General features: G+C 37.9%; 1 protein-coding gene across 1 annotated transcript in view; it reads left to right on the forward strand.

Moving 5' to 3' along the window:
• Nucleotides 1-22,705, forward strand: part of Sugct (succinyl-CoA:glutarate-CoA transferase) — a 674,235-nt gene that overhangs the window by 557,602 nt on the left and 93,928 nt on the right. The gene's annotated exons all lie outside the window — the stretch shown is intronic.

Genomic DNA, 22,705 nt, shown 5'->3' on the forward strand with positions numbered 1-22,705 from the left:
AACAGACAGAAGAGTGGTGGAAATGTACAAACTGAGAGAATGTCAATGTGTAAGCATATAAGGAGAGTCCTGTGTGGATTAGGAAGATAACTGAGGGAGTCGCACACGCATACTGTCTAGAAATGTTGCATAATATTTATAAAGATGGTGAAGAAAACATTGATGGAGTCTTAGGAGGTCATTCCTTTATTCATTCATCCATATAATGAGCATATGGTGCATGCCAGGTTTTGCTTTGGATTCTGTTAATACAAAAATAAACGAGACAACTTGGACACCCCACACAAACTTCATACTTATTAGATTGTCAAATAATATGCATATGAATTATGAGTAGATGTTTATGGAACTGTAAATAAAGGAAAACAAAGTGTGCTGTCATAGTGACTGACAAGGGCACACAGGTCTCTGGTCATTTGGGGAATTGAGGGATACTTATTTGGTCGGCTGTTTTATAAACTAAGATTGAAGAAAAATAATGTTTGGCCTTTAAAGATTAGAAAAGCAGTGTGAACCACTGTCGGAAAGAGCCGAGTGTTCTTTAGAGATCAGGAAGGAGCATGGGGCTGCAAAGGACACTGAGAGCAGAGGTGCAGGCTTGAGTCCTCACCATCCGGATTTCCCCTAATCCTTGGTAAGAGAGCAAAGCAGCACAGTTAAATGACAACATTTAAAAACCTAAATTTTTTAATTAAAACATTTAAAATTTTGATCTGAAAAGTCAATACATTATTACAAGAGCTTATGTGATAGTCTCTGAAATGTGGTCAGAATGAAAATGGCAATCTTAGTACTTTTAGACTGAGATCTTAAAAGTATTTTGTTGAGTTCCTAATTTTTAACAGTGAAACTGATTTTTCACAAAAAGTCTCGACATTTTAAACAGAGCAAAGGAAAACGTTACTGGTTCCTCAGTGAAGTTAGCTTTCCTGCTTTGCCCCTTTTACATGTGAGGGTTCTCAATGTCCCTCCCGGACCTAAGTGTGCTGCTATGTGAACTTCCTCTGAGAAGACATGAACAAGTGCCTTCTTGTCCCAGATAAGGTGCTGATGACAGAAACAAAGAGATGATCTATTCAGGTGTAGCCTTGTGATTTAGTGAGTCTAATGGTGTTACCTACAGGAACATGGTAATAGATTACTGACTGAAGCCTGGCTACTGACAGGCAGTTATACCACTGAAGAAAACCACCTGTCTCCTCCAGCAACTGTTAACCACATACATACTTGGGAAAGGGGGCACTTCATGAGCTCCTCTCCCTTAGCAATGGTTATAAATCTTTGTGGTGTCCCTTAAGCCCTCCAATCTCCATAACTGAAAATCAGTGGGCCCAGTTTTAAGTGGCTGTCAGGAGAATATTCACAGTTGATGGTAGTTCAAGAGAAAACAGCCCCATCATAACCAGAGGACAGTTTCACAGCCCCAAACAGAATTCTACACTGATGATCAAAGTTGACTTCATATTTTACAGATGAGGTCACAGAGTCATTGGAATCTCCATAAATTAGAGGCATTTTTTCTCATTTTAATGTCAATGGAGTTGTTAACCTGACTGTGAAGAAAAACAGAAGCCAGTGGATAATATAGAAAAAAAAATATTGGAGAGGACTTTCTCCACTGATCAGCTGTGAATTTGCTGCTTTTTATTTTTGGAAAAAGAAAAAAAAAAGAATCTCAAGAAAGGGATTTTGGTTCTTTGTTTTGTTTTTAATTCCTATGAGGGAAGACTGTCCCCATTGCTCAGTTTTATCTGTGAATGTATCAGGTAACAATGGTCATAACAAAGAAACACAAAATCTTAGTTCATCCTGTGTCTCTTCATTGCATGTATGCAATTAGCTGAGAGTTACTGCCACAGACTGGACTCAAGGGGATTTATTTCTGATTACACGTATGGCTGGCTTGATTGGTCACTGCATGCTCACCTCAGTTCTGCTCTGTGAGTCTCTCGTGTCCTCATGAAAAATGGCTAAAGAATAAAGAAGCAGATAGAAACTACAGGGCCACTTAAGGTATTGACAAAGAACTGGCAAACCCAACTATTTGCCATTGACTAAAGTTGTTTTAAGCTGTATCCATAGGGTGGAAAACACACACGTGTGCCTTTGGGAAGACTTCAGCTATGTAGTAGAGGGTCTGAGCTTATGATGAGCAAATGGCTGGGAGCAAAAAGTCAATTTACAATGACATTCTCAGCTGTCCTGCAGTATCTCCTTTCTTGTTCCTCCCTGTAGATGATTCCTTCTTAATTTCTATACAGTTCACGGGCCATTTTGGTATGTCTATCTTACTGAAAAGATTTTTCTCTGTATATTTATCGATATGAGAATTATCCAATTCAGGCTCATTAATTTTTGGTTATCTAATAGAGAAATACTCTGAATTTTCTATATGTAGTTCTATAGATTTGTATCTAAATATATCATCTATATATTTATAGTTACCTTCTTATTAAGTATTAAAAGCCCCACATATATTTCCTTTATTATTAATGAACTATTACATGTACTGAGTTTTCATATGTTGCATATTTAGTGTCTTACTACTGGTAACTTGCATACAATTAAAGAATATGTAGATTTTTAGAGACAGATTCTCACTGTGTAGTTGTAGCTGACCTGGAACTCACTATATAGCTCAGGCTGGCCTGGAACTCATTATATAGCCCAGGCTGGCCTGGAACTCACGATGAATACCAGGCTGACTTTACATCTGCAGCATTTGTTCTGCTTCTCCCTCAGAGGTGCTGAGACTTCATAGTGAACCACCACATCTTATCTACAAGTAGTGGTTCTTATGCAGCATTTTCAGTGCCTTAGTTTAGATGTCAAATGCACTTGGCATTCCCTCAGCTAAGAGCTCCTCTATAGGTACCAATGGACTACAACTCAAAGAACTGCTTAACCAATGTCAAATTCTTACCTTTTACTCACAGATGAACTAAAATCTGCTTTCTGTACATTATTCAAGAGTGCTAGATGGAATCAGTCCCTCACAAAGCTTATAGATTTTGGGAAAGGCTGCCAGGGGTCGTAAATATGGACAAGAAGGATGAGTGTTTCTATGGAAAACAGAGGCTACTTCAGATGCTCTCAGTGCCTGGATTGGAGAGACCCTGCATAGTATAAAGACTGAAGAAAATTCCTCAGAGTGGTGTGGTGTAAATAGAAATTTAAACACTGTACCATGGCACACTGGAGGATATGAGAATATGGAGAATATGCTAGAATTCAGAAAATAGGAAGAAAAGGCTCACCGTTACTCTGAAGAGTGATTTAGATGCCAGTTAAATGAAGTCTTAGACGGAACTAATGAAGTTAAAACCAAGTCAGATTCCAAAGCCATCTATGGAAGTATCTTTCAGCCTCTTCTGTAGGAAGTCTGGCAGTGGGGGTGGGAGCTGGAGCTTGGACAGAAACCTCCACCCAAGCAGGGCAGATGATCTCATGGATTGATTTTAGAAGTGATTTCTGTTACCATCAAAGACCTCTGTTAAACTTACAGTGTCCTGAGTTTTAAGCTGTGAAATTGATAGAACATGTTTGTCTCTTAAATACAGAAAATAAAGGCATGTTCAAGGCCCAGAAGGGGTTCTATAATGAGAAAGACTATATAGCATCACCTGACTGTTATTGTAATGGAAAGACCTTGCATAAATGGTCACAAAATCTGCCAATTCTCACTGAACCACTCGTTGCATCTTCTTACAATGCCACTGGTCACTGGCCCATTAGCTCAAGCAGATGAGGCCTTCTGTCCTTCCACAGTCATTGAAGTTGCCAAAATGGCCTTGGTTCTGCACTCTACACTTCAAAGGCTGTCTCTGCAATAGACTCTGATGTGTACTTCTAAAGTTTCCCGCTATAACCTTTCAAATTCTTACCCATGAAAATGCACTGTGGCCATTTGACTTCAGAACCTTCTGGGAAGTGTTCACTGTGGATTGTGTCAATCCTCTGAGGGGACACAGCCTTCTAAGCAAGTGAAAGGATTCTAAATTGAATTACCCTGCATGCTTGTCTCTGATCTGTGTTTTCCAAAAAGAGTTCCAATTTATTTTAAATAAAACTTTCCCTACATGTTCCTCCACAGTATTTTAATAGTCACACTTAGAACTTGTCAATTTTAACCAGAGGATATTGGATGGAGGGGGAAGAACCACAACTTTGAATAAGTGAAACTTGAACAGAATTATTGGAAATATTTTAAACTTAATTTTTAAAATTTGAATTATTCGCTGGAATTTACATGAGAGATATTCTAAATCTGGCTTTGACACACAAAGTCTTGTGTTCATAAACTTAGGAGAAAAAAGGGCTGTCACATTGGCACTGTCTGAAACAATTTAATAGTGAAAGCTACTACATTAAAAAAAAAAACTTTTAAAGATGATCTGTGACAAGTTTATTCCGTGTGACTTTTTCAAATAAACAGACTTTTTAAATCTTCTGAAAATTCTGCTTGTTTAGCAGGTTGAGTCATGAGCACTCAATGCAGTGACTACTTCTTTCCTACTGATAGAGGTCTTCTGTGCTGTGGGTTCCTTCACCTTGTCCTATCCCTTTCGTCTTTTTTCCTTCTTTTTAGGTATGAAAATAGGTGTTTCTGAAATCAAGGTATAGTTAAATTACTAGGCTAGATGACAAGCAATTGAGAGAACTGTCACACACCTTACCTGACAAAAGAAAAACTAGGAGGAGGCAGGGTTTCAATTATTATTCCCCCGTGAAGTTCAATATGTTGGTCTTCACAAGGAATTCACTGTGAATCTGATCCAAGAATGAATGGTTAGGTAGGCAGTTTCTTCCCAAGAAAAAGACCTTTCAGATGACAGTTTCAAAAAGAAAAGAATAAATAATAATGTAATTTTCCTGGGTGGACATTTGGACTTCCAGGTTCTATGGGGCATTTCTTCAACTCTCTATGTTAGAAGTATGACAGAGGTAACCTGATCAAAAGCCTAGATGTTGAACTCAACACAGAAATCAAAACAAAACTGAACTAAGGACACAGGAATGCTGGAGACTGGAGGACTAAAATCATTTGTTTATGCCTTTGCTGGTGCATTAGACACATTTTGGTATTGACTCTTCAATTCTTTGCATGTTAGCTAGATCTAATTTTCTTTTTTTTATTTCATTTTTTAAAAAAGGAAACAAACCATGTTTTTTCATTTTACATACCAATCCCAGTTCTCACTCCTTTCTCTCTTCTCATTCCCTCCACTTTTCCCCCTACTCTATCCCCCCCTCCATCCACTCCTCAGAGAGGGTAAGGCACAATGCTTTGAGGAAGGGCCAAGGCCACCCTACTATGTCTAGGCTGAGCAAGGTATCCATCTAAAGAGAATGAATTCCAAAAAGTCAGTAGAGGCAGTAGGGATAAATGCTGATGCCAACCCCAGTGGCCCTGCAGTCTGCCCCAGTCATACAACTGTCACTCAGATTCAGAGGGTCTAGTTTGGTCTTATGCTGGTTCTTCCCTTGTCTGACCAGAGTTCACCAACTCTGGGCTCCATTAGCTCAGGTAAACTGTTTCAGTAGGTGTCCCCATCATGGTCTTAATCTCTTTGCTCATATTCTCACTCCTCCCACTCTTTGACTGGACTTTTGGGAGCCCAACCCAGTGCTCCACTGTGGGTCTCTGCCTCTGTTTCCATCAGTTGCTAGATGAAGGTTCTATGATGACATTTAAGATAATCATCAATTTGACTACAGGGCAAGGCCAATTTGGGCACCCTCTCTGCTATTGCTTAAAGTCTTAGCTGGGGTCATCCTTGTGGATTCTTGGGAATTTCTCTAGTGCCAGGTTTCTTGATAGCCCCATAATGTCTCCCTCAATCAAGATATCTCTTTTCTTGTTTTCCCTCTCTGTTCTTCCCCCATCTCGACTATCACATTCCCTCAAGTTCTTCTCCCTACTCACCCTCTTTGTTCCTCCTCCCCTTCTACCCACCCTTCTCCCCCAACCCCCATGCTCCCAATTTTGTCAGAAAGTCTTGTCTATTTCCCCTTCCAAGGGGCATCTATATATGTTTCTCTTAGGGTTCACCTACTTTACTTAACTTCTCTAGTGTCATGGACTATAAGCTCGTTATCCTTGCTTTATAGCTAGTATCCACTTATGAGTGAGTACATACCATGGTTATCTTTCTGGAACTAGGTTACCTCATATAAGTCTCTTTCTCGATAAGATGTATGTACTTTCTAGTGGGTGTATGTTATAATTGAAATTAAATTTACCATTCAAACTTATTGGAGAAATAATAAAATATATAATAATCAAATAGAAAACTTTAAGACTACCTTCCAATTCCTACTTCCATGTTGAGGAGTTTAGTTATATAACTAAGAAATTACATTTTCTTGCATCTGGTCACAAGCTGTTTGATTTCATCACCGTGTCTCGTCTTGGATGGGGAGAGTGCCATTTTAGTGCTCAGTAAAGGAAGAGTGGCTTTACTTACTGCAACCTTCTCAAGAAGGGACACTGGTGCAAAATCAGATGACAATTGGCCTAAATCCCAAAGCAAAATACTTTCCTCTCACATAAATCTTTAGCATCTTAAGACCTGTAATGTCTTAATGTGTTCCTGTAATGAAGACTTAACCAAAGAAAATGTTATTGGGGAAAGCCTGCTTTTCATTTGAAAGTATCATATAAACTGGTTGGGTGGCAAACATCTGTAATCCCAGCTGTCAGCAGGCTGAGGTAGGACTGTGAGTTAAAGGCCAGCCTGGGCTATGTAGCAAGCTTCAGACCAGTTAGAAAAAGCAAAACTCTGTCTCAAAAGATAGAAATGAATAGAGTTTAAAATTAAATTAAAAATAAAAGATGCTAGTTAAATTTTGACTCCAGAGAAAGCATCGTGTTAACATTGAAAAGATGTTGGCAGAGGCAGAAGTAGGAGTAAAGGGGTTAAATTAAAACCCAAGGAACATAACCAATGAGTCATATGCAATAACCCACTTACCACGTCACCCCGAACCTTACGGAGCTTTGGCATCGAGCTGGGTCTGTGGGCCTCCTTACCTTTCTTCTTATCTTGAGCTATTGCTGGCTTCTCTGTGCTTGTTACGTATCTGCCTTAATGAACTTGTGTCTGCATGCTGTCGTGGCTTTATCTGGCTGTGGAAGCAGTCAGTGGGCTTCTGGGCTCAGGTTTGAGTATGATTAAGACATCATGTGCAGATGTAGGACAGAGAGGAGAGGCCTAAGAAAGCTCCCCCAGTTTTACTTCACCTGGGTATTATGTGAGTGACAGCCGGCTGTGTCACTTGATAGTGGGAAGCCTACGTCCCTTACTCTTTGAAAATTATCTTAAGATAAACCCCTAATTATTTGTGAAAGCTGTGAGCTTCATGGGCAGATAAATAAAATCCTAATTTTAATTAAACTAAAAAGTAAGAAATGATGTCAGCTAATACAGTTTATACATGTGAGGAAACACCACTTATGCTACATCTATAGAGAATCAGAGCGGGGTCACCTCACAGCCACTCCGCAAGGTTGGATCTATCTTCCATTAGCAGCTGGACCTTTGGGTTAATATGTAACATTTTATTTTCTATCACTTTACTTATTTTACATCCTGACCATAGCCTCTCTTCCCTCTTTTCCTCCCATTCTCCTCCCCAGCTCCCTTCCATTCTCCTCCTCCATCCACCTTTCCTCCATATTCACCTAGAAAGGGGCAAGCTTCTCATGGGCATCAACAAAGCATGGCTTATCATGCTGCTGTAAGATCAAGCATCTCCATTTATATTAAGGCTCGGCAAGGCAATCCAGCATGGGTTCAATGGCATTATTGCGGTGGAGTATAACATGTGAACAAATATTTTCCAGGTACTTCTCTTTATATGGTGTCTGAACACTGTATGCCTACGAGCTGTTTTATCTCTAGCATAGTTCAGTACATATGCATTTTTCTGTCCATTTTGTAGATGGAGAAAGTGAGACTTTCTGAGTGTTGCTGTAGTGAGCAGTGTCAGTGGAGTAATCCCACTACACACCTATCTCTGAAACCCACCTTCTTCTTTCCTAGAGGAGAATTGAACCTACTAGCTAGTTTGGGGCTTTTGGAGTTTAGCTTCCATTTAAAGATAGCTAAATGTAATTAAACCTTTATTTTATTTAGAATTACCTTAGATAATTATTTAAATATTGTTTAGAGATCAAGAATTGAAGTTTACATTAAACACACCTCCTTTGGGGATTGTTTGTTTTTGAAGTCTGTAATTGTCTTGCTCTTGGTTTTTTAAGGCACCAGAAAATGTACTGTTAGGCGACTTTGATATTCTCAAGAGCACGGAAGTGTAAATGCACCAAAACATGTGGATTACATTCTCTGCAGTTGCCTCATTTTCACACATTAACAGAAATGCAGTGTGTAAGGGAGAAAAAGAAAAAAATGTATGTGATTTCTGTGTGGATTCCAGTCATCAAAAGACCCACCATGTTAACACTACTACCCAGACTTACCCCATAATTTTCATCTTGTCAGTGACCTGCTTCTAGTCCTGGGGCTGTGTGGGCAAAGCTCCACTTCCTCACATGGGGCTGGTGTGGTTTCACAGTCAGGCCTTGATTTCCTTTGAGCGATGGGAATTAAACTGTAAACAATGTTTAATCGGTCTAAGAAAGTTAGAGGTGATTATTTTTCCCTCCAAGCCTTTGTTTGATAGCATAACTAGAATGAGAATATAGAAATGATACATTAGTGGCAATTACCGACTGAGAAAGTAGAATGGTGCCTGTCACAGAGTGTGGAGGAGTGGGAGGAAATAGTGTTTATTGTGTGGAGACCTTGAGTTTGGGGAGACGAATGGTAATAGAGATGGCTACAGTGACTGTTGCCATGGGAGTATACTCAGTGCACAGAACGGCACACCTGGAGCACCCATTAAATGTTGTGTCATATGCATCAATTTTCCTAAAGTATGATTAAATTTAAAATGCAAATACTTCAAAAAGTTATTGGCTAGCTTCTAGTTTTATAGATGCATGTGTTATACACACATGGTGTAAATTTAAGACACGGTAGACTACATGTGTTACATATGTATGCTGTAAAACTAAGACAAAGCATACTAGAGAGGATAAGAGCTCAGAAGACTTGAAATCAAAATTTAGCTTTATAATATACAGTTGAAAATAATAAAGCCTACATTTTCTCAGTGAAACCTTCTTTATTTGTAATAAGAAGGTCAAATAGCTTGTTGGCACTCATAATAGTTAAGCAAAAATATATGCCAAGGACTGAGAACATAGAAGGAGTGATTAGAAGTATATTATTGAATATTCATAAACTCTTAATATCTACTGTAACAGAGAGTCTTAAGAAAAAATGAAACTAGTCACATGGTTAATCTTTCATTAAACATTAAAATAAGCATACATGTTTTTTTCTAAAAACTATGGTATAGCACATAATTTATTTGTTTAACAAATGTTTATCTAGAATTTGCTAGGCACCAAGTGCTAGCTGACAAGCAGTCCAGTATAAGGGAGAAGGTGACAATGATGAGCCAGATCACCTGTCATGGGGCCAAGGAGAGCCTGCCAATCACCACAGGTGTCTAAGGCCAAACTGGACCTTTTTCTGCTTTTCAGCTAGAAGGTCTTGAGTAGATACTCTGGCCTAAAGTCGTGGAGACTATGTGTCATGAAGCGCTCCACAAAGTTACTCTGAATAGATCGTGCAGATTAAATGATACTTCAGAGATCACAGAGCAGAAGATCACCTAGAGAGAGCATTAGAGGAGGACCATGATACAGCCCTGCATTTCCAAAATGTTCCCTGGAGGAGCCGGCATTCCTTACAGTAATCACCAATATTCGCCCCATCAAAAGATTACCATGCCATCAAACATCTCTGGGAAATCTGCATAACAAAAGTCCATGGATTTTCTTTTCCTTGGCCTTCTCTCAGGACCACCATCCCCTTTGATATGTTGGGAGTTTTCTAGACAGAGATAATGAGTGTCATGTACTTAACATATTTGACAGAGAAAACCTTTGAGCTCTTCTGAAGAGCCTGAGAAAAAGTAATTTGTAGGCCATGCCACTGGGAACATGTGTCCTTTGGAGTCACATAAGACAAGCCATAATGGGAATTTATTAGAGCAGTTGGCTAGTGTGTGCTGATAAAGAGAGGAAAAAGCACATCAAACTGGTTGCTTAAATTTTCTCTTACTTTGTAGCTCCAGGGACCAAGGATTCTGAGAACTGTTTAAATGGGATTTTTTTCTTCCTTGAAGGATGGACAGTCATGCACATTGGTCAATCAGTAGCTCACCTAGGGGCTTTATGTGTTCTAGAGAGCAGCGGGATAAGGGGCAGACTCAGCTCCCACCATTGAGAGCCACATTTAGCAAGGAAAGGCTTTAATAGTGAAGCAGGGCAGAACTGGAGTGCAGAGCAGAAACAGCTCACACGGTGATGCTCTTGCACTAAAAGCAAACACTCTCCTGGAATCTAAAGAAATTGCTTGAAGAGAAAACATGTCCTTTTCATTGAGCCTCAGTAATGCCACACTAGGCGAACCCCGCACACTCGCTCGTGCTCCAGCTCTGAAAATGGGGTTGATGAAATGGAAAGCAACTTTTAAAATGTGACAGAGATGATGAGGTGATTATGGGGTAGGATTTAAGTGGCAATAGGTGGAGAAATTAAGATGCATGACTGAGTAGCAGTGACAGTGTGGTATATGATGGCTGCCTATAAATCCCCAGTCAATTCCCTAATGTGGCAAATGAGAAGAAACAGACTTTAACCTCCAAGAAGGAAACTTGAAGTATATTAGGAAAATGACATTTAATAGTAAGGGTGATTTGACTGTCATTGTGTGGGAAAACCAGGTGAGTTATGTGAAGAGGACGCAGGATTATACTTTTCCTATGTTCTATAGTCAACAAAGTATTTTTCCTATAAAAGGTTATGCATTTTTTTCCAGGTTAGTTTGAAGCAAAATTTAAAGACTAGAGAAAAGTGTTTAGTGTGCTGCCAAGTTTGGTTGAACTGGTAACAGTAGAGAACCTTGCTTCAGGGCTCAAGGCGTGTTTCCCCTATAAACTAAACTATAGATTAAGCTTTAGTGATAATCTTGGGAATGTATTTACTTTGTTATGATGTAGAGTTATGAATGTGACGCTATGCCTTGTAATGCAAACCATAGTAAGGACAGGTACCATAAAGGATGTTTTATAAAGCCAGCTGATGCTGAGTGAGAGTGGCTGTGCTGTAGATTCCTCACGAACATGCCTTACATCGGGCTGTCAGAAGATGACACCCTCAGAGAGGCCCTCATGGTCTCAGTTTATAAATGAACAGACTAAGCCCCAAAGAAATCCAATAACACGGCTCATGTCTGTCATATAGTTAGACTCTGCAGCCAACTCCGAGTTCATAAAGGGATCCATGCCTACTGGTCGTAATGCTCTCCCTCCTGCTGAAGAGATTTTGCATATTCAGTTATGTAGGCCTGAGGCCGAAGGCTTAGTATCTGTGGAATGCTACTGAGAGCACAGTGGTTACCTTGTGTTTGAGCATGGGTGAGCACTGAGTGGCTCACTCACAGTTACTTCAGATACTACAAGAATCTGGCTTCAGGTGACATCTTGGAGCAGTTTGCACACGAGTGAGTTGAGCAAGGCTGTGACCCATTTGCTTAGAGCCGCTGAGCATTCAGAGCTGATAGATGAATGGGCAGAGACAGGTCTCAAAAACAGAATCCAGATCTGACTATAATTTCTCATTGTGGTCTTTGAAGATTGTGTTAGTTCTACGTTTGCCTCATGGACTTCAGATCTATTTTCATATAAGCAGAAACGACCCATGCTTTATGATCACTTTGTTGCTGGTGACATTGTGGAATATCCTCAGCAGAGGAGTAGTGGGGCCAGTTTTAAAGAAGTTCAGCGTTGGCTTGGGTGTTTATACAGATAAGCCAGAGCCACTAGCTATTGCAACAGCAAGCCTCACCCCAGTTCGGCAGCGCTAAGGTATCAATGGTGATCAGTCTAGAAGTTCCTGTGAGATGAAGAAAAGCACTCCCCACTGTGCGAAGTGTCACCCTGTAGATGGGTTGTACTTGACGTGTAAAAACCTACATTTGAGTGCATGTTTTGTTTCAGTAAGAAAGTTCTAAGCATGGAAATGTCCACTCACACTCAGCTCCCGTCAGCTTACCATTGATTGAGGCATATTTGCCTAGAATTGAAAAAAAAATAGCAATTTAAAATTAATCCCATTTCCTATTTACCTGACATTTGAGGCAAATAGCTCATTGTTGTCACTGTCACTTCAGTCACCATTTTAGCCATCAGAACTGACTGCTTATGTCTCTTACATTTAGGCACACATTTAAAATCAGACCCATTCAGTTCTATAATGGTCCCTTAGAAAACATGATATATTTCTAGTTTGGCTAACTCTTTTATGCTTCCTTCTTTTCTTAAAATATATAAATGGCTATTGCAAATAACACTGCTATGAGCATGGTTGAGTAAATGTCCTTATGGTATGATTGAGCATCCTTTGAGTATATGCCTAAGAGTGGTATTGCTGGGTCTTGAGGTAGATGGATTCCTAGTTTTCTGAGAAATCGCCATACTGATTTTCAAAGTGGCTGTACAAGTTTGCACTCCCACCAGCAACGGAGGAGTGTTCCCCTTACTTCACATCCTTTCCAGTATAAGTTGTCTTCAGTGTTTTTGATCTTGTCCATTCTTACAGGTATAAAATGGTATCTGAGAGTTGTTTTAATTACATTTCTCTAATGGCTAAGGATATTGAGCATTTCCTTAACTATCTTTCAGCTGTTTGGGATACATAATAGCCAGAACTTGGAAACAATCTTGGTGCCCCTCAATTAAAGAATGGATTAAGGAAACTGTGGTACTTTTACACAATGGAGTACTACTCAGCAGTAAAAAATAATGATATCTTGAAATTTGCACATAAATGGACAGAATTAGAAAAAAAAACATACTGAGTGAGGTAACCCAGAAAGACAAGTATAAGATGTGCTCACTCATAAGTGACTTTTAGACATAGAGCAAAGACTAACCAGCGTACAGCCCATAATCCTAGAGAACCTAGACAACAAAAAAGACCCTAAGAGAGAAATACATGGATCTGCTTAGGAAGGAGAAAATGACAAGACCTCCTGAGTAAATTGGGAGTGTGGGAGCAGGGGGAGAGGGTGGAAGGGGAGAAGAGAAAAAGGAAGAAGAGAGGGGGGAAAATGTATAGCTCAATTAAAAACAATAAAGTCTAAAAATATATAAATGGCATATTAGTAGTGATCTAATAGGAAATTTGAAAATACTAAGTTAAATAATCCAAGACTAAATAGAGTAGAACCTGGATTATGAAGGGTATGCTTTTAAAAACAAAGTTAATTAGAGGTGTTTCATATTATGTGACAAGCTGGACATCTTTGCTGACTCCCAAGATGAGTAATTGTAATCTAATTTAATTCTGTTGCCAATGGATACAACATCTAATGTGGTCCTACATGTCAGCCTGAAGCTGGGGCTCATACTAGTGTTATAGGCTTCCTAATGTTGGAGATTCTTCATCCTTCCTCTGCCTCGAGATATACCCAATGTGGTGTGGTCATGCTCTCTCATCTTTGTCATTTCCTAGCAATAATCCTTAATTTGTTAATAAGCAAAAATGGCAATCTAGTTTATATTTCATATTTTATAGCTAATATGACTCAGTATCAGCTTTCATTAACTAACTTCTCTCAATTTGTTGTGAATTACAGATGGGCAATGTTTTTTCTGACCTGTTTTTTTTTCCCCAAAATCTTTAGTTATGAAATTTTTGCAGTAAATTGAATTCAGATAATGGTTACTTGTACATATTTGGTATTAAGTAAGATTAGAAATATAGAATTGACAAGACAGAGGTTGCCATTCCAGCTGAAATTCCAAGATACTCTCCATGGAACTAGGTTGTTTTAACGAAAAAACAAAACAGGCAAATTTTCTTGGAAATGCCTGTTTACTCTTGTGTTTGTGGATGCCCTGCCTTGAGTCTTAGTTTGATACAAAGACTTCCATTTAAAATTTTAAAAGTGAGTCTAAAACTCTGTGCTTTTGAAACAAGCAATCTAAACCAGCCTTTAGGCTTTAAAGTCTTCTCTTCACTTTAAGAACTAGAGTAATTATTAAGCCTTACAGGAAACTATTTAAAATAAGATTCATATAGAAGAAAACCTGGGATCAGTGATTGAAGAAAATAGTGTGGTCACTCAGATCTGAATGATTTCTGAAGCAGGCTGTGTTAGACCCCAGTCAGCCTGTGTGCCTCTCCCACATCACAAATGCTCTGACAACAACCTTGACTCTGTCAATGTATCAGATGAAACTGGGTATCACATGATCTCTTGTTCTTTGTTTTTTGATAAGTGGGGTTTACTTTAATAGTCTCCATTTGTGGAAAGAGAATTTTTTCTAATGAGGTGAGAACAGCACTTATTTATGGTATAATAATAAATATTTAGAAGGTAGGAGGGATTATACTCATTTGGTAAATTGTTGGCAAAGACTCTCTACCATTCTGTGGACTCCCTCTTCACCCAGCTGTTTCTTTATCTGTAGAAAATCTTTTCAGTTTTATGAGGTCACACTTTCCAAGTGTTGGCCTAAATTTCTGAAAAAAAAAATGAGTTCCTGGGGCTGGAGAGATAGCTCAGAGGTTAAGAGCACTGGCTGCTCTTCCAGAGGTTCTGAGTTCAATTCCCAGCAACCACATGGTGGCTCACAACCCATCTGTAATGAGATATGGTGCCCTCTTCTGGCCTGCAGGGATACATGCTGGTAAAACACTGCATACATAATAAAAAAGTAAATAAATTTTAAAAAATGAGTTCCTAATAAGAAAATATTCTCTTATACCTATATTCTACAGGGTAAGGTACTACCTGTGTCTTCTTCTTGCAGTTTCACTGATTCGGGCTTCACATTTAGGTTTTGGATGTGTTTGGGGTGAGTTTACAGTTTCCTCTTCCTCCCAGTTCCTTTCCACATTGATTCTTATCCAGATTCACTCACTTCTTGCTTCTTATTAGAAAAGAGAAGGTTTCTAAGATATAACAACAAAACATAACAAAATAAAATATAATAAGATAAAAATACCCCATCACATCAAATTTTGACACGGTAAGTCAGCAGAAGGTAAAGAGTCCAAGAGAAGGCACAAGAGTCCAAAACCTACACTTCACACACTCAGCAGCCCCATAAAGACACTAAACTGAAAGGCATAATATATGTGCAAAGGACCTGGTGAAGACCCGTACAGACCCATGCAGGTCCTGGCCATGCTGCTTCGGTCTCTGTGAGTTCATGTGAGTTTTGCTCAGTTGATTTAGCTATCCTTGTTCTCCTAGTGTCCTCCATTCACTCTGGCTCTTACACTCAGGTTTGTGTGTGGTGATAGGTAGGTACCGGTATAGTTTCATTCTTCTACATGTGCACATTTATTTCCTCCAACACTATTTGTTGAAGATTTTTGTCTTTTCTCAAGTGTATGCTTTGGAATGTTTTTTGAATGCTAGATGGCTATAGTTATGTGTATGCATGTTTGTATTTTCAATTTTGTTTCAGTGGTCTGTGTGCTTTCATCACTGTGACTGTGTAATATAGCTGAAGTCTGGAATGGTAATCTTTCGTGCATTGTTCTTCTTTTGCTCAGGATTGTTGTGACTATCTAGGGACTTTTGTGATTCCATATGAATTTTAAGATATTTTTTCTGCTTTTATCGAGTGAGACGTGGACTTTGATTGACATTGCAATGACTCTTTAAATGCCTTTTGATAAAATGATCATTTCACAATATTAATTCTAAAACTCATGAGCATGGAAGATCTTTCCATTTTCTAGTGTATTTAATCACTTTCTTTAGAGGTTTACATTTCTTTTTATTATAAATGTCTTTCATCACCTTGGCCAGGGTTGTTCCTAGATATGTTATTTTCTTTGAGGCTCTTGTGAATGGGAGTGGATCCATGATCTCGCTCTCTCTCTCTCTCTCTCTCTCTCTCTCTCTCTGTCTGTCTCTGTCTCTCTCTCTCTCTCTCTCTCTCTCTCTCTCTCTCTCTCTGTATTTTTGTTGGTGGTGTATCAAAAAGCTATTGACTTTTGCAAGTTTATTCTGTATCCTGACATTTGCTGAATAGGTTAATGGTTTCTAGAAGTTCTCTAATGGAAATTTTAGGATCCTCTTAATATAGAGTCATATTATTTACAAAAAGGGATACTTTGACTTCTCCTTCTTGTAGGCCTTTAATTTCCTTCTCTTTCCTTCTTGTTTTAAGTAGTACTTCAATATTGAAAAAGAATCAGGATAGTAGACATCCTTGTCTCTTTCATGACTTCACTGGAATTGCTTCAAGTTTTGCTCCATTTAAGATGAGGTTGGTTGTGGGTTTCTCATCTATGACTTTTATTATGTTGAAGTATGTTGAAGTATATTCTCTCTAACACTACTTTCTCTAGGACTTTTATCATGAAAGCATGTTGAATTTTTGTCAAAGCCATTTTCTTCATCTATTGAGATGGTAATGTGATGTTTGTCATTAACACCATTTACGTGAACCTATGTTTATTTACTTATGTGTATAGAACCACCCCTGCAACTCTAGTATAAAGACTACTTGATCATGGTGAGTAAGGTAATCTTATTGATGTATGTCTGTATTCAATTTGTATATATTTTATTGAGAATTCTTCAATTTATATTCATCAAAGATGAAGGTTCTATGGTGATATGCAAGATATTCGTCAGTATTGCTATATGATAGGGTCATTTCAGGTTCCCTATCCTCAGCTGCCCAAGGAACTAACTGGGGACATCGCCTTGGGCTCCTGGGAGCCACTCTAGGTTCAAGTCTCTTGCCAACCCTAAGGTGGCCTAAACTTTTCCGTCATCAGAATACTATTAATGTGTCACAAAGGTTTTGCTTTACTATGTTTTCCTTTACTTCCAGGAGTTTTTAAATATCTTTTTTGAGTTTTTTCTTTGTCACATTCATCATTTAGTAATGAGTCATTTAATCTTCATGTGCTTGTGTGCTTACTAGTAAATTTTTTGCTGTTAATTTTGAATTTTATTCCATTATGTTCAGTATGATACACAAAGTTATTTCAATTTTCTGAATTTTTCAGGTTTTGTTTTGGGCTCTGGGAATTGGAATGTTATAGAGAATCTTCTGTGTGCTGCTGAAGAGAATGTATATTCTTTGGTTTTTGGGTAGAAAATTCTATAGATATCTATTAAGTCTACTTATGTATGATGTTAATTAGTTCAGTGATGTATCTATTAGAGAAGGTGGTCTATTGAAATCGCCTGCTGTTAAAAGGTTGATAGTAAGCTAAGTCTTTAATTCAGTAATATACTTTTCTCTATGAAATTAGGATCACCAGATCCTGGTATATATGTTTTGGTCAATTGTTCCCTTGATTAGAATGAAGTATCATTCATTATCTCTTCTCATTGGTTTTTGTCTAAACTTTATTTTGTTAGATATTCGGATAGTGATGGCTGTTTTCTTCCTCATCTCGTTTGTACATCATTGTGATCTAAGGATGAGCTGTTATCTTTGAAGTTGAGTTTCAGACAACAGATGGGGAGATTTTGTCTCTTGTTCTATTAAACTAGCCTGTGTTTTTTGGTTGGAGACTTAGGTTGTTAAATTTAAAGTCATTATTGAAAGTTGTGTGTTGAATACAATCACTGTGTTGCTGAAATTTGGTTTTGTTGTTTATGTTCTTAGTAGTCATTTGTTTTTTGGTAATTATATCTTAGTTTTCTTTCTAAAATCTCTTGGCTATGTTCTTTCCCTTCCTCAGGGAAATGTTACTTCCTATATTTTTCTTAGTATTGGTCTGTTGGATTTAAATATTTTAGGCCATTTACGTCATGGAAAATGTTTCTCTTTAACTATGGTGGATAGTTTTGTGGGATACATTAAATATGTTGGTCTGTAGTCTTTCAGGGCTTGGAGGACATTGTTTCAGGCATCTCCTGACTTTCAGAGTTCCCATTAAGAAATCAGCTGCTCTTCTGATGAGTTTCCTTTCTATGTGACTTGTGTTTTTTTTTTTTTTCCCCTCTTGCAGCTTTCCATGTTCTCTTTTTTCAGTGTAGTTAGTGTATTAATTCTGTTGTGTAGCAGTAGGTTTCTTCTATGGTCTTGCCTGTATGGTGTCCTGTGTTCTTCTGTCTGTTTGTGTATATACTTTCCGTGTTTTGAGAAGTTTTCTTCTATGATCTTGTTGAAGATCTGGTTTATGCCATTTAATGAGAAATCTCTTTTGTCTATCCTTACAATTTAAAGGCTTGTTATTCATAGTGTCCCATGTTTTCTATGTGTCTTCTCTTGTGTTTTATTTTTTTCATATTCTTTGCTTCTTTCATCTAGTCCCCTACTTTATCTTTGAGTTCTGATAGAGTCATTCTACTTGTAAGTCTATCCCTTGAATTTTTTATTTGGATTATGGAGTTTTTAATCCTATCTCAATTAAGCTTGAGATCTTTTGAATGTTTTTATCTCTTTTTTGAATTCTGTTTTAGGACACTAGATTGTCATAGTCATTTCTATCAGCCTTATATCTGTTTTCTTTGGCATTTATTGTTTTTTAGTTCATTTATATTAAGTTTATTAAACTATTTATGTCTTCTTTGGTAAAGTTTGTGATTTTTTTTAAAAAGTCTCTGTTCTGTAGTTCATCTAGGTAATTCCATTGGTGAACATTTCTAAAAGACTGGTGAATTTGGGTGGCGGGTGGTAATAATCCCTTGATCTTTTATGTAGCTTGTATTTTGATAGTGAGATCTGGGTATGTGGATTTGTTTTATTAATTCTGTTGTCTGACATGGACAGATCAGGTTTGTGGCAGAACACAGGCTATTTCAGCTGAGTTGGGTGTAAATACTGAATATGATTTAGGTGGGATTAAGTTAGGTAGACACAGCAACCTGGATTGGTGTGCAGGGTATGTGTCCTGGTCCAAGTTTAGAGTTTAGGGGTGGATTTGGGGGTTGGAAAGATGTGACAAACTCAATTATCTAGACACCGGCAAAGGGTATGCATGATCTGGTTGTATAGAGAGGCTAGACATGGTACGTGCTGGGTGCAGATTAAAGTGTTCCTAGAAACTGAGGGTAGTATAGGGAATAGTGGCCAGACTGTGCTAGGTAACTGAATGCTGGACCTGGACTGTATCTGGGGGTTGGGTTGTTCATGAAGGGGATTCAGATGGATCCAACTAGATATATTCTGGAAAAGAATGTGGAGAGGTTGGATATGATCATATATTTTTCATTTGTGTAACATGGTCACTGTACTATGAATTTGTCAGTGCTAAAATGTTCTATAGTTTAGAGAAATCCAAAATTTTAGAAAATTCTTGAAGCTCTAAAAGCAAATTTTACCTTAATGAAATTAATCTGATATTAGATGGAAACAATTGTGATTATTATTCATTTTATTTAAAATATTCAGATTTTGTCATTTTTCTAGAAGTACATAACTCTTGATAATTAACAACTATTTACCATATCTATAGAATGAATAGGACCTGAAAGGGAAAAAACTAAAAAGGAGATGATATTCTTAAAATTTTATGATTTACCAGAGAAGAGCAAATGTGTTAAAGTAATTGTGTATTACAGTAATTATGAATTAATGAGCACATGAATCTGAAAAGCCCTCCATTTCTGTTATTTTATGGGAAAATTCCATGATTCACCCTCTCGTGTTTACAGTCATTTTCCACTGCAGAAATCATTAGAGGATGAACAATTTGCAAAGTAATTTTCTGCTTACTTCAGAGAACATGGGTGACTGTCCTGCTTGCCCACGACTGTCTTGATCTGCCTGTCCAAGTACAAGTCTTAACAGTTACCCACTAGCCCTAAAAGAATCTGCCAACTTCATCAAGCAACTCTAACAATAATACGAACTTCCTTGTACATCTCCCTTCCTCACTTTCCAAACCAAATGGGGAGGGAAGATGGTAATGTTTTTCCTGCAGCTTGGTTTCCATATTCTCCTGGCTACCACATGGAACTCAGGCCGCACTCAAGCCTTAAAACTTTCATCTAAGTTCCTGTGGTATACAAATCAAACATTGTCTTCTTTGGAGGACAACATCTTTCTGATGTTATTTCTCCTCCTCCTTCTCATTCTCCTCTCCCTTCTTGTCTTTTGCCTTCCTTCAGTGAAAATTTACAAGGTTCAGTTAATAAGTGATTCATTGAATGACTGAGGCCATTGCCCAATCGTCATGGTATGTGATGACTAGACCACCACAGGCTAAACAAATGCTAATCCTTGAAAAACTTTTTTTAGTCTAAGTATGTTTTACAGATCTACTTTATATAGTATCTACTTTATAAAATACATCTGTTTAATAACTGCTAGAAATTTAATAAAAGTATTTTATTCTGTTTCTGAACTCCTTATGGATATTACTACATTTTTAACACTTGTATGTTATGTCCTTATGGATCAGAGGCATAGAGGTCATTTTTCCTCATATATAGTTTTTTATTATTGATTTTAATGAGCTATACATTTTTCTCTGCTCCCCTCTCTTCTCTCCCTTCCCTTCAACCCTCTCCCATGGTCCCCATGCTCCCAATTTACTCAGGAGATCTTGTCTTTTGCTACTTTCCATGCAGATTAGATCCATGTATGTCTTCCTTCAGGTCCTTATTGTTGTCTAGGTTCTCTGGGATCGTGGATTTGTAGGTTAGTTTTCTTTGCTTTATGTTTAAAAATACTTATGAGTGAGTACATATGATAATTGTCTTTCTGGGCCTGGGTTACCTCACTCAATATGATGTTTTCTAGCTCCATTCATTTGCCTGCAAATTCCAAGATGTCATTTTTTTTTTTTTTTGCTGTGTAGTACTCAATTGTGTAAATGTACCACACTTTCCTTATCCATTCTTTGGTTGAGGGGCATTTAGATTGTTTCCAGGTTCTAGCTATGAGAAACAATGCTGATATGACCTAAACAGAGAACTCTCAACAGAGGAATCTAAAATGGCTGAAAGGCACTTAAGGAAATGTTCAACAACCTTAGACATCAGAGAAATGCAAATCAAAACAACTTTGAGATTTCATCTTATACCTGTAAGAATGGCCAAGACCAAAACCACTGATGACAACTTATGCTGGAGAGGTTGTGGGGTACAGGGCACACTCCTGCATTGCTAGTGGGAGTGCAAGCTGGTACAGCCCCTTTAGATATCAGTATGGCAATTTCTCTGAAAATTAGGAAACAACCTTCCTCAAGACCCAGCAATACCACTTTTGGGTATATACCAAAAGTATGCTCAATTGTACCACAAGGATATGTGCATATATAGTTTTTTAATTAGTATCTTTCACACAGTGAATTGTCTCTTTTAATGCCTCTTTCTAATTTACTATATGTTTCTCTCAATGTCCCGTTGGCAAAAACAGTATTGGGCTAATGATTTGAACTGTTAATAAAGCATGGGCAATTGATCTAGATGTAAAGCAGCTCTCTGATAGGGAAAACTCATGGTATTTTATGACACCAGGTTGCCTGCAGAGTTACTTTTTGTCTGGGTTCCAAGAGTTTGCAAATACTTGACCTCTAAATAAGTGAAGTGTTTTTGTAGTTTCATTTGAAAATTTGTGTGGAAAATTAAGGTGTGCACCCCTGTGGAGAAAGTTAAGGTCAAGTAATTCATTCCTGAATGTGAACAGTCATAAGGACTCACACAGGGGGCTCAGAACTAGTATTAACCAATAGAATTGCTCCCAGAGGGGTCCTCGCTTCCTAGGTCAATTCTTAACACTCCTCATAGATGGCTAAGGCCTTCAAATGCTTGCTTGGTGAATGGACAGAGAAACAGGAAATTAGTGAGAATGGATGGTATAAATCAATTTTATACAGAAATGTCTTAAACAACTGGCGTGAGGGCAAACGACACTACATCAGATTTTAGACTTTCAGAACACTGGCAATTCCTTGGGAACCTAAATCTTTCTATTGCTACATTTATTTCCTTCCCTAGCTTAAAATTTGCCAAGATTGTGTAGGCTTGTGATTATATAAGAGTTTTGGATGTCAGTCTTTTCTTTTTCTAGTTTAAAAAGGGTTAAATGACTATCTCTTTAAGAAGCAAAAGGACAATAAGCAATTCTAGAAAGTAGTGGTATCTGCTGGTACTCCAAAATTTATTGCCTGAATAATACCTTTGAAAGTGGAAGAAAACACAAAAACTAGCATAATGCTCTAATTTATGTAGAAGAGGGAAGTCAGTAGGATAGTATATACTGTCTGGTTTTATTTTACCTTTATAACTATTGATCAATGCTATAAAGTTTCCAGATACTTGTATAGAAGCAAACTAATTTATTTTCTCAGTATTCCTTGGGGGCTGGGACAATCACCACTTCTGTAGAGTTTTTCGTCTATTTTGAATTTTATATAGCCATTGGAACCTGTAGGCCAATGCACTGTATCTTATTGCAATGTTTTAATGACTTTTCTTGCAGTTACTTCTGGTGCTAATGCCATTTATGTATAAATCACAAGGCTTTGAAAGGGAATTAGAAGGTTTTTGTAATATATAGGCTTTTCCCACATTCTCACATTTTCAGTCTTGCTAAAATACCACAACTATGCAATATAATGACTGAAATATTT

This window comes from Microtus oregoni, unplaced genomic scaffold, assembly GCF_018167655.1.
Source record: "Microtus oregoni isolate MIOR12 unplaced genomic scaffold, Mior012 000035F_ref0000213, whole genome shotgun sequence".
NCBI classification, from domain to species: domain Eukaryota; kingdom Metazoa; phylum Chordata; class Mammalia; order Rodentia; family Cricetidae; genus Microtus; species Microtus oregoni.